General features: G+C 42.1%; 1 protein-coding gene across 1 annotated transcript in view; it reads left to right on the forward strand.

Annotated features, from left to right (window-relative positions):
- The window catches only part of GADL1 (glutamate decarboxylase like 1), a gene marked incomplete at both ends in the record, with an annotated part of 131,926 nt that overhangs the window by 94,164 nt on the left and 19,820 nt on the right, over positions 1-17,942 (forward strand). The window lies entirely within an intron of this gene.

The following is a 17,942-nucleotide window of genomic DNA, read 5'->3' on the forward strand; positions in this document are numbered from 1 at the left end:
TTAATCCTTAAATAGGTGTTAGTAGGATTCTTAAGTTTGTTCTTTATTTAGACACGGCTAATTAATTTTTCTCTTAATGTAAGAGATGCAGACGTTTAGAAGTATTCAGCTGTCAAAGCTGTTAGCGGATGGCAGAACTGGGAGAAGAGGAACAGTGTTGTTTGCATCTCTTGTCTAGGCAGAGTATTCATTACTTTTTTCACACACTTAACATTGTCCTTGGAACTTGTCTTGCGTTAGCTATGATAATCTATGATAATGCAAGCAAGGAAGTGCTTAAGAATACACTTCTAGTGTTAAACAACCCATAAATGAAAACAACAATACAATGGGAAAAACTTAATTGGTGAGCATGTTGGTAACTCTTTGCCATCCTGGTAGAAAATCCTTAACATCTTGAAAAAAGCAGCAGTAAAATTTTGAAGTTACTAGTGGGGAATCAGTAGTTAAGACTTAATTAAGAAACCAATAGGCTCTGTGGTATTATATTTTACTGAATAAGTTGTTCTGTGAGCAATTGAATTCATTGTTTGCTCCTCTCTGTAGCAGCTTTGGTATTCTGCATTTATTTTTTCCTAGAATCTGTTACTAGAAATTTAAACTAGAACATATGATACGTATACCATACGCAAGTATGCATATGGTATACACACCTATGTACATGCTATAGATACTGTATACATGCATACTTCCTGTAAAGTCTGCTCTCCTCTCAGCAGCTTTCCTTTCACAGGAATTGCTTTCAATTTACGCTGGATGCTGGTGTCTTTCGGGGTAAAGGTCTTCCTTAACTCTGTCTATATAATTTTGGAAAGTATATTTAACTTTTGCAGTACAAAGCCATGCCTAGCCACAGTATGGATGCAAGGGCTTTGCATTTACTGTGCTTTCACAAAGCATGGATAGGTTATGGTCCTTTCATACGGGGTTCCTCTTCCTCTCTTTAGAGTGGAAGGCCTATATATACACATATGTGTTTATAAATACACACAACACAGAGCTGTGTAACAGCTCCTTTATCCATGGAGGAGTGAGGATTTCAAAAGGAGCCATGGGAAGGCATAGTTGCAGCATTATTTTTTCTGTGACCTTTTGATTTATGTATTGAGGGAGGGGATTGAGGAGGGCAGGGATGAAACACTTTGAATGGCTTTGAGCACTTACAATGTAAGTGGGTTTTTGAGTGTAACTTACTGGTTCTTTGCTCTGCTGCTCTCTGATGCTTCCAGTCAAGGTGGGGAATAGGCACCTGGCTTTATTTTATGTACTGATATAGATAGACTGACCCTGAAATGCCGATTTCTTAGCCAGTGTTTTGTGGGAGGGGATTTGGAGGGAAAGGAGCTTGTGTGCAGTTTCTCCCAAGAACAGAGCACTGCTGCAGACTTCAACCACTCTTTTCATGGGCAAGGTGACATTTTCTTGATTCTTACACTAAGAAAACCAAAACCTAAATCTAAAACATAACCTATTTCCCTCCTTCCCACATAAGTCTGAAAGAAAATCTACGATAAAACAGACCAAAACTCCCTAGCAAAGCGAGGCACTGAATGGCACAAATTTTTCTCCCAGAGGATGGGGAGAGGAAACAACAAATGATGATTGTTAGTTGCATTGCTTTAGGCACTGCTGGGAAATTCTTCAACATTACGAAAATGAGCCTGTTACACAACTAAAACATGATATTTCACCTCCCTGATTCTCTACTTTCCTTTTGGGATGCTGAGGGCCAGTTTGGAGCAGAACATGCATCAGTGAGCAGATGAGATGACAGCACTGGGTCACAAAAAATAAGGTTGACTTGACTTTTCCAGCATCAATTTGTTCTAACATTGCTGATGCAAACAGCATAGTCGTCATATTAGTATTACATTAATCAGTACAAATATATGGCTAGGCAAGAAGGAGTGCATCCTGATCAGCAAGGTGTAAGTGATAAGAAGGTGAAGACTGGAGAGGTGGTTGCATTATGCCATCGGGCAGATGGGCATGTGTACAGTTTCTTGACTGCAAGTGCTTCCCAAATATTCCCATCATTTCACTAAAATGAGCATTAAAATGCTTTAATTCACAATTTGTCTTTCCACACAAGATTTTAATATCGCAGTTATTCTGTTTATCCAGAAATCAATCTTCCTTTTTGTTGACCTGCATATCTGACAATAATTAAAGAAATGTATGTCTCAAAAAAACCCTTGAGCAAGTAATTGATTTTATTCAACTGCTTGTTCAGCAATGTTGTTCAGAATAACATGCTGTCTTCTGAGGTTAGTTATGTGAATTTTAGTGCTGGTGAAAGTTGATAAGCAAATAGCTCTGATCTCAAGTACTCAGCTTCGTGAAGAATTTGCATAGTCCTATGCAAAATAACTCTGAGGCTTTTCTGCTGTACTGGCTCTTCAGCTTCCATGGCCCACTTTATGAGGAAAAGTGCCAGGGCTGACTGGATCGCAGCGTGATCCCTGATTCTGATGTCACTCTTCTAGCTGTCCTACATAAATTGTGTCTCTTGGAAGCTTTTCTCTTTTTCTTTTTTTATGGTAGGCTGTTTGTTTTTAAGTTCTAGAGCCTTGGACTTTAGGTATAAAATTTGCCCTCTTCAGAGTCTCCAATATGCAAAATGGAAAGGTGATAGGAAAGAGTGGCCTGGAGGATTTGGGTCAACCGCTAGCTGGTCATTTGAGTCATCACCTGAACACTTCAGGGAATGAGAAACAACATGGTGGTGGGAAAGCAAAGAACAGCATAAATAGTACACTACCCCGTTACCCAGTGAAACTGGGAATTCTGTGCACATCCACAGGCTTACAACACTTTCATCTTTTGGGATTATGGAAGGAATTGGCTGTGTAGTGAAACTGGTTCTATAGACAGTACAGCAAGGCTTCGGATGCAGTTGGGTGGTCCAAGATAGTACATGTCCTGAACATTTTGTGATACTTTGAGTGCATAGCAGATGGTATAGCCTGTAAAGGAACCTGCAATGCAAGGTGGTTTTTAGTGACATTCTTCACAAGTAAGTGAAGACTGATTTCTTCTTGTAGAAATCATACATATAGGCACTCTGTGATAACTGGGGGGCTACTGTTACATTCAACTAGAGATATTTGTAAGTGCTGTTATTTTGTCATTGCAAACCGGGGGCAGTTGTTTCTGACCTGGAACTGACATAATTGATGGGATGAGGGAACAATTGCTTTTCTATTGCTGTATGTGCCCCTAGTGGTATTTTTGCTCCTCTTCCTCTTATCACAGAATCACAGAATAATTAAGGTTGGAAAAGACCTTTAAGATCAAGCCCAACCACCAACCCAACACCACCATGCCCACTAAACCATGTCCCAAAGTGTCTACATGTCTTTTTGAACACTTCCAGTGATGGTGACTGCACCGCCTCCCTGGGCACCTTGTTCCAATGTTTGACCACTCTCTCAGGAAATAAATTTTTCCTCCTAAATCTAAGGAATCTAAACCTCCCTTGGCACAAGTTGAGGCCATTTCCTCTCGTTCTATCACTAGTTACTTGGGAGAAGAGACCAACACCCACCTCACCACAACCCCCTTTCAGGTAGTTGTAGAAAATGATAAGGTCTCCCCTCAGCCTCCTCTTCTCCAGACTGAACAACCCCAGTTCCCTCAGCTGCTCCTCTAAGACCTGTGGTCCAGACCACTCACCAGCTTCATTGCCCTTCTTTGGACATGCTCCAGCAACTCAATGTCCTTCTTGGAGTGAGGGGCCCAAAACTGAACATAGGATTCGAAGTGTGGCCTCACCAGTGCTGAGTACAGGGACACGATCACCTCCCTACTCCTGCTGGCCACACTATTTCTGATGCAGGCCAGGATGCTGTTGGCCTTCTTGGCCACCGGGGCCCACTGCTGGCTCATGTTCAGCTGGCTGTCAACCAGCAGCCCCAGGTCCTTTTCCTCCAGGCAGCTCTCCAGCCACTCCTCCCCAAGCCTATAGCGTTGCATGGGGTTGTTGTGACTGAAGTGCAGGACCCGGCACTTGGCCTTACTAAACCTCATACAACTGACCTCTGCCCATTGATCCAGCCTCTGCAGAGCCCTCCTACCCTCCAGCAGATCAACACTCCCACCACAACTTGGTGTAGTCTGCAGACTTACTGAGGGAGCACTCGCTGCCCTCATCCAGATCATTGGTAAAGATATTGAACAAGACCGACCCCAAAACTGAGCCCTGAGGAACAACTGCCTGTGACTGGCCTCCAGTTGGATTTAACACCATTCACCTCAACTGTCCGGACTCGGTTGTCCAGCCAGTTCTTTACCCAGCAAAGAGTACACCTGTCTAAGCCACGAGCTGGCAGTTTCTCCAGGAGAATGCTGTGGAAGACTCTGTCAAAGGCTTTACTGAAGTCCAGATAGACAACATCCACAGCCTTTCCCTCATCTACTGGGCAGGTCACCTGGTCACAGAAGGAGATCAGGTTGGTCAAGCAGGACCTTTCTTTCATGAACCTGTGCTGGCTGGGCCTGATCCCTTGGTTGTCCTACACATGCCCTGTGAGCACTCTCAAGATGAACCTCTCCATAATCTTCCCTGGTACTGACACACTGTTAAGATTTACTTTGTTTACTGCTAAGGATGGTTAGTGTGTCATGGAGTCGTGGTGAGAAAAATGTAACTGGAAATTACAATCCAGAAGTGGAAATGAGGAAAGAAGTAAAAAATTTAAGCCCAGACCATTCCAATTTTCATACTTTTTTCCATAACTACAAATATTATGCATATTCTTACTTGTAACAATCTTCTCTTTAGAAGTTCAAAGGTCAACTTTCTCAGTTCACGCTGAAGTGTCTCCAGATGCCACAGAATTATCTGATTGTTTGTAATACTGTCTCTGGAAAGCCTCCTGGCACCACAGGGGGTGCGAGCGCACAAAGAAGGGTTTGGAGGGATGCGTCTGGAGCTATTGCCATCCTGTTGCCTACCTAGCCAGCCATGCCTTGTACATTCTGGATCAGCTTGTAGCCTGCTCAAACTCAGTGTGGTCTGGAAGACGAAGAAAGAGACACAGAAGTAACCATCTTTAGCAGGAGCCTGGCTTTGCTGAAGGGTCCTGGAGTGTAACTGTAGGTAGACTGCTGCATATTGAATACTGCTCAGTAAAGAAGTACCACTTTAGACCTCAAAATTGGTGTTAAAGTGTCAGTAGATTCCTGGTAGGTCTTTTATGCTTTACTAAGCTTTGCCTGGTCTGTAGTTCTGAACAACACATGCTGGAGTGTCAGATTTCCAATGGTTCAGTAAAGCTTTTATACACACTTGTTAGTTCCAATTACTTAAAATTCTAGCATCTCAGTCTCAGACTCTGCTTATGTGGTGGGTTCGGGGTAGTTCTTTTTGTTGTTGTTTTGTTTGCTTCCTGCCCTTCTGTGGATTTTTGGGCAAATAATACAAAATTTATTAGCTGTATTAGAAGGCTCAAGATACAATTTCATTCTAAAGCCTGCGGAGCTTGGAATGTCATTTTTGTCCATCCCCTCTCCCCCTTAGTAAAAGGCAACCTTATTCCTGCCCCCTGTTCGTCCCCCCCCAAGAATATAGCTGTCTGCTATCTGAAGGCATATTTGTAAAATCGCCTGTCATGCTGACTGGTGTTGTAATACATTTATATAATGAGAGGTTTCATATCAAAGCAGAAATGTAAGAAGGTTGAAGTGGTGTTGCCTTGGCAACCTCTGAATCTTGTGGTCTTTGTGGTATAAACCAGACACTAATCAAGGACCTGATTCAGTGTTCTTTATGTATTCAAAATACCTATTGACTATGGTACGAGGTGTGAATGGGAAGGGAAAACAAGACCTCCAGTTGGTTATACTAATAATGTTTGCCGTCTGTATTTTGTAACAATGAGAGAAAAATGATATGGATTATAAACCCAATGTTAAATGCAGAGAGCCCAAGTTAATGCACAGGAAAAGTCCCCAGTGTGTCACTGCAAGTATATTTCCACTTGGGATTTGTGTGAAAAATGTTGTTACTTGAATGCTTGGCATCCTTGTGTACTATACTTTGAGGTTTTCTTACACTTGAACAAGAAAACAATTAAACAATATTTTAATACGTGTTTTTGAAAAGTAACGGTAGAGACCTATTTCTGTGAACTTTGCTTACATGGATAATTTTTACGGTAACAAGTAGAAAACTGATTCTTGCATCTAGCTCTGACAAGTTTCTGTGGAGGGCCACATCAAACAACAGGAAAATGAATTGTAAGATTTACACAGAAGTGTGTGGGAGTTAGATTGGCTAAACCATTGTGACTGACAGATCTGGAGCTGTTCATCAGTCATCTGTGAATACTGTATGTTCATCTAATTTTTTCTGATCCCATGTGCTTTCTTGTTTTGTTGAAATAATGTAGTTGTGTAGAAATGCATTTGGAAAAGAACAGAAAGAAAAAGAGTGGGTCAAGTTGTGGTTTTCTTGCCAACATGTGAAGGTTGTTAAGAGATGGTGCCATCCCTTAACCTTTTTGCTTTCTTTCAAAGCAACCTACAAATCTGTGGACATCAAGAAACAAAAACCTACAAGTAGAAGAGATTGCTTTGATGGGTCTAAAAAGAAAGACCTTCCAGGGGGATGGATTGTCATTTCAGCGAATCAGATGAGGACCTCCAGAGGGGTTGTCTGAAGAAATTTGGTTTGTCAGGGTCAACAAAAGCTCCAGATTCATCCTATGTAACTTGAGGCAGTTACCTAAGGAAGCTACTCGGAGTTCGCACAGTTTCCCTCCATGTTTAATACAGAGAAGGGGAACTCCCAGATCATGACTTAGGCAAGCTAAAGACTTGTTGGTCTTCATTATTCAAGAAGGGAACCTTAGGGATGCCAGGATTCCAGCTTGGCTGCTTTAGTTGGTAAACACAAGTAAGAACCCGACACTAGATCCTGAGTATGCTATGTACTGTTTTAGGCCTCTATTTTACAGACTCCTAGAGGGAAGAGCTGCAAAATCTCCTCCCAATTCAATGGGCCCAGCTAAATTCTCAGTATCGTGCTCAAGAGGGGCAGAACTGCCGCATTCTTGGAGAGGTGAGAGCTGGGGGCCCAGCGGAGGCAGGACTGCAGGCAAGGACCCTGGGGGAGAGGAGCACACTAAGCCCTGAAACCACAAAATGAGTAACACAATAATAACCAGGTCTTACATTGTAGTGTGACCATTCCTCAGCAGAGGATGGTGCTCAGAAATTTAGTAGTGAAATAAGCAGCCACTTGCTAAAGTAGCAACACCTTTTATTTTGCAACTAATTGTACATAATATACAGCAGCAGAGGAATACGATTTTGGTAGTTTAGCTGCATATAAATGACTGTTATTGTTAAGCAGAGAGATCTGAGCTCTGATAAATGAGAAGGAACAGCACAGTGGAATATAATAGCAGAGGAAAATTATAGCAGTGTTTCAGTACCTTGTTAAAGGGATTTGCACACTTTCCCTTTTAATATGTTTTTTTCTGCAGCTTTATATAGCTCATCAGTACAAAAATGTCTGTAGTTGTTAATTAAAAAAGATATTTAGCATGACTTTGTTTTAAATGTCTCCTCTGTAGATTTGACTTGTAAGAACACGAAAAGAGCATGCCTTTCAAAAAAATTGTTAGTTCAAAATAGAGTACTTTGTGCAGATACACAGTCAGAAACCGTAACTGGAATTTATCTCTCAATTTATTCTTGCATGAGTACTGAAGTACTAGTGCCAGACTAAGGGGCCAAATTCACTGTTAAGTCTCCATCAGGAGAAATAAGGATCAATGCATTTTTGCATTGATTGTGCCCATCTCACCTTAGCATTAGACCCAGGTGCTAGCAACACTTCAGTATATGTTTTACATTGGTGGGGTTGTACATCTGCTTAACTTTCAGTCACATATAATGGTTTGTGAGCCTGACCTGATCTCACGTTTGCTCTTTCACGGAATGACTGGCAGATCAGACGTGTGTATGGGAATAGAAAGGAGGTATATTTGGTGTATACGTATATTTATCGTAACCTACAGTAGATGTAATACGACAAGGCAAAGATGTGAACTGCTTCCAGCCTATGCTTTCTGTAATAGTCCTAAGTGATATTGTAGAAATTCGTGATATGTCAATTGTAGAGATTTCTGGTCTAGCTCTCTACTTTGCCTCTCTTCCAGACTGGCTTTTCAGGAGTGGGTAGTACTAGTTGAGCTCCAGTTAAAAGCCATCCTATTCATGCAGATATCTTTACTTTTTTTTTAGGTCAGTGGTACTGTGTCAGTTGAGGCAAATAGGCAACAATTGGCATCAGTAAGTTACTTTCCACTTCATTTTAACCATCTAAGTTCTGTTCTTTGGATAGCTGACTGTTTCTATTCTACCCCTCAGTCCCTTCTTGATATCTTCAACTGATGGTATTTACATCCCATCCAACAATAAGAACACATCTGGCAGCAAAACATCTATGTTGTAAGAGCACTGTTAAACTACCCCTCGATTCGGAACAAAGAGAAGAAACCCAAATGGCTTTGCTGTATGGTTTACTAGATGACAGTGCAGGGCAACTATTGTCAGAGACTTAATATTGAGCTGTGCATGTTCATGGCCCACTGGGGACTGAGGTCTTTTGATCCCTAGTGCTTGGCCTACAGAAACAATCGAAGCTGGGGGGAGGGAGTCTGCTGCAGTTCCATACGTTGCATTCAGGCTGAACAAGTATTTAGTCTTTCCCCAGCCACCTGCAGGGCAAGATTGCTCAGATCTCCAGAGGTGAAGTGCGTTTCACACTAGTTGTTTCCAGCTTGAAATCCTTTTAAGGATCATGGAGCGTCCAATCATTTCTCCATATGGTATGAAATGAAGCTGGGGGGATAGACAAAGTGGAGAAAAATATTGTGAGGAAATAAAATCATAAGAGACTGACAGATTCAAAGTAGAGAACCCAAACCTTCCAGGGAGATCAATGCAAGATGTATTTTCATCACAGTATGTAATGCTCTGTTGAAGGTACCTTATCTAGCTCAGGTACTATGAGTGGTATGGCCATACCTAAGTATGGTCCTTAATTCAGATTAAAAACTCTGTCAGTAGGACTAGTTAGCTAACATGACCATTCTTTCAGGACCCAAGCAAATGACCTACAATAGTGGGGTATGTTTTACGTAAATGTACTCCCTTCTTACAGGGGAAGCATAAGTTCCACTTGTCCAGTGTCTTAAAAATTTTGCATACTGCCTTGCTAAAACCCGAGGGTCATTCTAACTTTCAATTCAGATATAGAAAATAAACAAGCTGATTGCAAATCTTTGGATTGTTAAAAGCTTCACACACAATAAATCTCTCTGTTTACATATAATAAGTATCTAAAAAGCCTTCTTTTCTAACAGAAAGATCACAGAAACAAAGGCCTTGGTGATTCAGTGGGACTGCATTCTCTGCTTTATTGCCACAGATTTAATTGACTAAAGGGTGCTTAAGTACTGCATAAGCGCTTGTTATTTCTGTGTGAACAAAGACAGTACTATTTAATTTGTATGGCTTTCAAATAGATAGAGCACACCCAGAGCAGTGGACCTTTTGCATCCATTGTTACGAGTCTCATGGCTTGTAGAAGACCAAGAGGGTAAAACTAAACCCCATTTCTTTTCCAGAAAAATGATTTTTTTGGGGGGATTAAGTGGAAGTGGTACAGTTCATATTGTCGTGGTTTAGCCCCAGACGGCAACTAAGCACCACGCAGCCGCTCACTCACTCCCGCTCCCCCAGTGGGACGGAGAGAAAATTAGAAAATAAACCTCGTGGGTTGAGATAAACACAGTTTAATAGGACAGAAGGAGAGAAGGAAACAACAATGATAATACCAACAGAGGAATATACAAGAACAAGCGATGCCCAATACAGCAATTGCTCACCACCCGGCTATCGACAGCCCGTCTCCGAGCAGTGATTTCTGCCCCCCGGCCAACTCCAGTTTATGTACTGGGCATGACGTCGTATGGTATGGAATATCTCTTTGGCCAGTCTGGGTCAGCTGTCCTGGCTGTGTCCCCTCCCAGCTCCCCAGGCACCCCCAGCCTTCTTGCTAGCAGGCCAGCACTGGACTGTCCTTGACTGCTCAGCAACAACCCAAAACATCAGCACATTATCAACAGTTTCTTATCCCAAATCCAAAACACAGTCTCACACTAGCTTCTGTGAAGAAAACCAGCTCTATCCTGGCTGAAACTAGGACACATAAATTAAGCAGGCAGTTGGTGACATACCTCAGAAAATTGTTTTCTCTGTGTTTGTGAAGAATTGAAAAAGTTATCTACGTGCTCCTAATTTGAGGATAATTGTCATCTTGATTATGGAATCATAGAATAGTTTGGGTTGGAAGGAATTTTTAAAGGCCACCTAGTCCAAGCCCCCTGCAATAAGCAGGGACATCTTCAACTAGATCAGATTGCTCAGATCCCCATCCAACCTGAACTTGAATGTTCAGGGATGGGGCATCTACCACCTCTCTGGGCAACCTGAGCCAGTATTTCACCACCTTCAGTGTGAAAAATTCCTTCCTTATATCTAGTTGAAATCCTCCCTCTTTTAGTTTAAACTGTTACCCCTTGTCCTATGGCAACAGGCCCTGCTAAAAAGTCTGTCTCCATCTTTCTCATAAGCCCCCTTTAAGTACTGGAAGGCTACAGTAAGGTCTGCCCAGAGCCTTCTCTTCTTCAGGCTGAACAACCCCAACTCTCTCAGCTTGTCCTCATAGGAGAGGTGTTCCATTCCTCTGATCATTTTTGTGGTCCTCCTCTGGACCCTCTGTGACAGGTCCATGTCTTTGCTGTGCTGAGGGCTCCAGAGCTGGACACAGGACTCCAGGTGGGGTCTCATGAGTGTGGAGCAGAGGGGCACAATCACCTCCCTCAACCTCCTGGCCACCCTTCTTTGGATGCAGCCCAGGATACGGTTGGCCTTCTGGGCTATGAGCACACATTGCTGACTCATGTCCAGTTCTTCATCCACCAGTACCCCCAAGGCCTTCTCGCAGGAATGACCAAAGTAGAAAAGAAAAATAGTCATTGCTGTGAACACAGGAACAAAGAATAATTTAACATTTTCTGTTATTACTAGCCTGTCCTTATGCTAATAGGCAAAAACTCCATGACTTTTTTTTTAAAAGCAAGCATTAAACTATTTTCAGAGTGTAGGAAGCCAAGGCTATTTACATTGAATCTGTCTCACTAGACATATTTGAAAGGCAGGTAAATCAATGAATTATCAATATTTTACAGATAAAGAAAATAAGGAAAAAAGGCATGGATGTAAGATCTTATAATGTTTTTGCATTAAGAGCACTTCAACATGTCATCCTTATTTGTACATTTCGCCATTTCCCAACAGCATAATAAAAATAAGCACTTCTTTCTTGGAGTGGTGTTGCCACACAGAAGAGTATTGCATTTTTGTTAATTACTGCTATAGAAAGTAAAACATTTGTATTTTGTAATGCGACACTGAATAGTTGCATATGCGCTTTTTGAATATAAATGTGTGTGCGTGCTCATGGTTACACATGTATATGATTATGTATTTACATATTGGAATCATGTAAAAGAAAATTATTCTTGAAGAGGAAGAGGATGGAATAAGGCATAGTATTACTGAAGTAACTAGACTTTTAGAAAAACTTGTTAACAGAATCACAGAACAGTTGAGGTTGGAAGGACCCTCTGGAGGTCGTCTTGTCCAAGACCTCTGCTCAAGCAGGGCCGCCTTGAGCTGGTTGCGCAGCACCATGTCCAGACAACTTTTGAATATCTTTAAGGATGGAGACTCCATAACTTCCCTGGGAAACCTGTGCCAGTGTTCAGTTACCCTCATGGTGAAAAAGTGTTTCTTGATGTTCAGAAGGAACCTCCTGAGTTTGTGCCTGTTGCCTCTAGTCCTCTCACTGTGCACAACCGGAGAGAGCCTGGTTCCCTATTCTTCAGTCTCTCCCTTCAAGTATAAATAGGCATTAATAAGATCCCCCCAGCCCAAGCCTTCTCTTCTCTAGGCTGAACAGTCCTAGCGCTCTCGGCTTTTCCTCATAGGAGAAATGCTCCAGTCCCTTAAACATCTTTGAGGCCCTTCAATGGACTTTATCAAGTATGTCCATGTTTCACTTGTACTGGGGAGCCCAGGACCGGACACAGTACTGTAGGTGTGGCCTCAGCAGCACTGAGTAGAGGGAAAGGATCAGCTCCCTCAAAGCTGGCAGTGCTTTGCCAAATGCAGCCCAACAGTACACTCACTGCCTTTGGGGCAAGGACACATTGGTGGCTCATATTCAGCTTGGTGTCTACCGGGCTCCCTACATCCTTTTCTGTCAAGCTGCTTTCCAGCTGGGTGCCCCCCCCCCCCCTTTATTGGTGCATGAGGCTGTTCCTCTCTAGGTGCAAGATTTGTCATTTCCTTTTGAACTTCATGAGGTTCTTGTCAGCCCATTTCTCCAGCCTCTATTGTCTGCATGTTCCAGTTTCTTAAACATGGTCAACATTTTTGCCATCTTAATAGTATTTGGCTACTTTCGGGGGAAAAAAACCAACAAACCCACAACCCTACAAAAGCAAACACAATCTTATTCCTTGCAAATATACACTTTGCAAGAAATGATGACCTCTAAATCTATGATTTATTCTTTGACAAAAATACAGGATGCATTCCTAACCTATTTACAGTCAAATATTTTCCCTTCTGAGCTATGGCAAATTCCTATACTCTTGATGTATTTTGTTGATTTCAGCTAGTGCATCCAGATTCCTGACTACCTAGTACTTGTTTGCCCAAACAGCATATATTTTCCTCAGCTTAATATAGGACTAATTACTCTTTCTTTCCTTTGCTTCATTTTGGAGTTAGAATGTATTGACTAATATCTTAAATGGCCTTTTGTGCCTGCCTGTGAAGAGAACTGCTTTTAATAAGAAAGCAGAGTTTGAAGACACTCAACAGTTAATTTAGTTCTAGTTGACCCTATTAACTATGTTCTTACAAAGCAGCACTGTGCTCCTGAATATCTGTGCACCTCTTCATTATGCTCAGTGCCATATGCACATTAATAACCAATGATGGAAGAAAAAAAAAATTTGAGTTACAGGCTGAACTCCAAACTACAGCTTTTCCAAAAGTGTCATAGATCATGTTTAATAGGCTGTGGATCAAAATGAAACCCAATATACATCACAAGGGAACTCAATAATTGAAGCATCCCAGGAATGTCTAAGTACTGGAGTCTTGAGGTCACTAGAATCTTCATTCTGTGCTTGGTTTTTACCTGAATAAAAGCTGTCTCCTCCCCTCCTCCCCCCATCATCTTTTTCTTTTGTAACAAACAGTAATCGTGCTGTAATGCACTGACTTAAATGATTTTATTTGGCATTTTGGGGAATAATGAACTCCCTTTTCTTCCCCTTCCACCTCCTAATTTTCTGTGAAATGAGAAAAACAGTAATTCAGCAATATTCGCATTTCAGAGTGTCTCTAGTACACTCGACTCACGGTTATCTCATCTCCGTGCTGGGTGCCTGCAGAATGGTCCCACAGGGACACTGAACATGTTCTCTGGGTCCATGAAGCTGGTCTGCACTCCAGCTCTGAATTTATTCTTTTCATATGAGAAGCCCTGGGGGCTCTCTGAAGGATCCTAACTGGTCCCTTGGTGATGAGAATGCAATAATTTGCAACCCTGGGGCTGCACAGGTGGTATTGTGTGGGTATGGGGAGGAGGTTGTCTTGTCTCAGGAAAACAGCAGTCACAGAAGGGTTTTTTGGACTCGGTGCTTGTGGTTTGCACACGGGATAAATTCTATTCCTATGGGAAGGAGGTGGAAGGAAGGTTGTATTTTGCAGCATCCTACTGACAGGAAAAAAAAACTAGGAATGAAACTATAGGAAGCCTGGCCAAATTGAGGCCCTTGGGCCTTTTTTGAGTGATCATGGGGCTCCTGTGCCAGGGCTGCATCGTGTGATTGTAGCAGAGCTGGGCTGGCGTGGGGTGTGCTGGCGGGTCCAGAGCCCTAGGGGTTAGAGGTAGCGAGGCAGCCGTGCGGCCCAGATCAGTCCCATCCCATGGTGGGTGATGGTGCTCTTTGAAGACCATCATTGCTTCACCGCATTGTTTCACCTTGTGCCTGTAAGCTGCTCGTAGAGCTGCCCTTCCTGCAGCTGTCCAAGCTGATGGCTCCCCATCCTTGTGAGGATTTTGGTATACAGTTCAGAGGATCAGGAGTTTTGTCTTTTCTGATACAGAATGGGAGTTTGAACTGAACGGGGTTGATGACTGAGGAATGCAAATGAGGGAATAACAGGTGATTTTTAGGTGAACACTTGCAGAGAACATTTTAGGGTACAGTAGGGATCGACGAGGTGATTTCCCAGCAGAGCCTCTGGCTTGATATGTGGTGGTTATGTACGTTCCTTAACTTTGCTAATGCTTGATATTTCAGTGCTGAAGGATGTATGCACGATAAAAGTAACATCTGCTCCTCCTGTTGGTCCTTTGCACAGGATGAACTCACTGAGAGTGAAAGCAAAAAACATGGCCAAACAAAAATAATTTTCAGCAGCTGTTTAATTGTTAGTGCATGATTTTTTCTTGCTTTTGCACACAACAAAACTGCAATGTGGCATGGAAGCCACCACTTCTTGGTTGGCACCTTTTTAAGTGCAACCTTTCCCTCTGCAAGGGTGTGGTAACAGGAGCTTCTCTGAATGCTTTAAATATTTATACAGGTAGTTGAATATCAGAAATTGCAGGTGGGATGAATGACAATCTCATGAATGAATAATGAGTGCTAGTGTGGTCTGCTGGTAATGGCCTTTTAAATGAACCCCTTCTACACTATGCAGTAGAGTTTCCTTCTAGGTACAAATCTTTCTGGTGGCATCATGACCATTCTGCTCTGCCAGCTGGTACTTGCTGTGGTTTCTGAATGAACCAATTGTTTCTTAGCATTCTGTTGGTTTTGGCATGTTTAATAAATAACAGCAATGAATTGGCTTTAGCGCAATAATAGCGATTACAAGATAACTATAACAGTGATTTTTTTTTTGGTCATTTTATAGGGAATTGGACAGAAGGAAAATAAAATCTTTGCGTTTCACCCTTAATTAATGGACCCCTACAGTATGAGTTACTATGTATTTGATGGAAAACAAGATAAGATATCTTTCTGCCTTATCAACCAGAAACAGAAGCTGCTTAACAGTATAAACCTATATTTTACCTCACAGGAAAGGTAAACTTCTGCTGTAGTCTGAAACATGTGTGACAATTTCAACACTGGTTTAGCCTATCTGGGGAAATATTTCATGGTATTTTTTGTATCAGCTATAAGTGGGGAACTCCCATGTTTTTCGAAGTTGCAAATAGAGGCATTAGGGTATATGCAACATTTCAAGAAAAGAATGACAGACACCTCGGTTACAAATATTTGATGAAAGAATTCCTTAGTGGTTGTTTTAGGGTACGAATGAAACGTTTATGGCTTTACTTCTGCTTATGTTGGACAGTTTATGTAGATTTTGTGAAAGAGTGGTAGTGCATGGAAGTGTCCTTTGTTACTGGTAGTCCAAAAGATGCATTTTTGGGGGGCACTGGAGTAGGGGTGAAAGCACAGAAGGAAGCATGCTCTCTGCCAAAGAAGAGCAAGGAAGCAGTTGTACTTTCCTTGCCATTCCCCTCTTTCTCTGCCCTTCCCTGCTGCTTCCTGCAGCAGCAGCTCTTTACCAGTACAGTGTTTGTGCTCTTACTCTTTGAATGGACCCTGTGTGCTGGGAGAGGTGGGTCCGGACAGAGGATGGAATTCCTCTCCCCTTTCCCTCTTTTGGGCAGACCAGATGAGCCAGCTGCAGTCAGTCCCGAGATCGGTAGGAAGGCATCAGCTGGCTTAACCTTTTTCCCTTGAAAGTACACTGAAACTGAATTGTGCTGCCGGACAGGAGTGTATTAGCCATTGTTTAACAAGCTTTAGGTTGCTGCATGTGACTTATCAAAATAAATTAAGAAACTAATTTACATGTTGCAGCTGATTTGCATTTAGCCATGAAACTGAAGCCTATGATCAAAAAGAACTTAAGGACAGAAGGAATTACCTGACCACCTCTGTATTTTGGGGACTTCTCTCTGGATAGCCTGGTCACTTTTCTACAAGCACATCTAGAAAGGCATCTATTCTTGACTGGAACATATCAAGGAATGGTAAAACTACCATTTTTATTAGCACCTTCTTTCAATGGCTAATTAGCCTTCCTGTATGAAAGGAGATTGATTGAGAAGGGAAAAAAAAGGTGGTGAAAAAGTAATTTTCCACACTGTCGTGGTTTAAGCCCTGCCAGCAACTAAGCACCACGCAGCCGCTTGCTCACTCCTCCCCAGTGGGATGGGGGAGAGAATCGGAAGAGTGAACGTGAGAAAACTCGTGGGTTGAGATGAAGACAGTTTAACAGGTAAAGCGAAAGCTGCGCACACAAGCAAAGCAAAACAAGGAATTCATTCACCGCTTCCCATGGGCAGGCAGGTGTTCAGCCACCCCCAGGAAAGCAAGGCGCCATCACACGTAACTGTTACTTGGGAAGACAAACGGCATCACTCCAAACGTACCCTCCTTCCTCCTTCTTCCCCCAGCTTTATATGCTAAGCATGACATCATATGGTATGGAATATCCCTTTGGTCAGTTGGGGTCAGCTGTCCCGGCTGTGTCCCCTCCCAAATTCTTGGCACTCCCAGCCTCCTCGCTGGCAGATGGTGTGAGAAGCAGAAAAGGCCTTGACTCTGTGCAAGCACTGCTCAGCAGTAACTAAAACATCCCTGTGTTATCAACACTGTTTCCAGCACATATCTAAAACATGGCCTCACACTAGCTACTATGAAGAAAATTAGCTTTATCCCAGCCAAAACCAGCACACACACTAAAATAGCCTTCTCTATTTTTCCCTTTTCACATGCTCATAAGCTATCATCAAGTTATCTCTCATTCTTTTATTTATAAACTAAAGAGATTCACATCTTTGAATCTTCATTAGCCATTGAATCATTTCTGTTGTCGTCATCAGCACCCTTCCAGTTTTGTATTAGTGTTTAAAAAAAAGAAAGTGAACATCTGAACTACGTGTTGTTTCCAGCACCTGAGTTTCCACTACTGCATGTGGAGATAAAATTGCCTCCTTAATTCCTGGGGGCTTTTTTATAAAATTGTGGATCATATTAACTTTTTTCTTCTACTGTATTTTTTGTGAGTTCCAGCTGAGAGGCTTTGTAAAATATATATATATATATATATATATACACACACAGTGATGATGAATGCTGAAATGAAAACTCTTGTGTATATAAAAGACTATTGCAAGAACAAAAGAAATTGTCAAGACATCTTTGGGCCTTTTTTCCTATTGGCCCACAGGAAACAGACTGACATCCAAGATTAACTAGTGGTCCTGGGATCTGGGGATCTGTGTTTAAGAGCAGCCCTGATTGTTTTAAAGCATCCACATAAATGACCTAATTACAAAACTTTGTAGTCTGTCTCTTGACAGAACTTTTTAAAGCTGACTTTGGCTCTGATGTAGTGTGAAAACAATTGCAGAGAACTCAGTTTCTTGCCGGGAAGGATTCTTGGTTTCTGATATGTGACCTGGAAGCTCATAAGAATTTTGTTTTATTGTTGACTGCTACAGTCTTTTCAGAGTCACTGTGTTCAGGATAGTCAACCATTCTGAGCTGTTGGTGGGTTTTTTCCTACACGCACAACATACCTTTTAGCTGCATTAAAAAGCCGTTGCTAGAGTGGGTTTGAGCATTCCAGGTTTATCTTCCTTGGTTTTCGCTCTTTGTGAGTCTCTCGCTCACAAATCAGCTGTCATTTATTGCGTTCCAGAAAACGAACAACGGGGATTAGCATCAAGGCTAATCCTGACCTCTGTGGAT

This window comes from Phaethon aethereus, assembly GCF_964289735.1.
Source record: "Phaethon aethereus genome assembly, chromosome: 2".
Classification (NCBI taxonomy): domain Eukaryota; kingdom Metazoa; phylum Chordata; class Aves; order Phaethontiformes; family Phaethontidae; genus Phaethon; species Phaethon aethereus.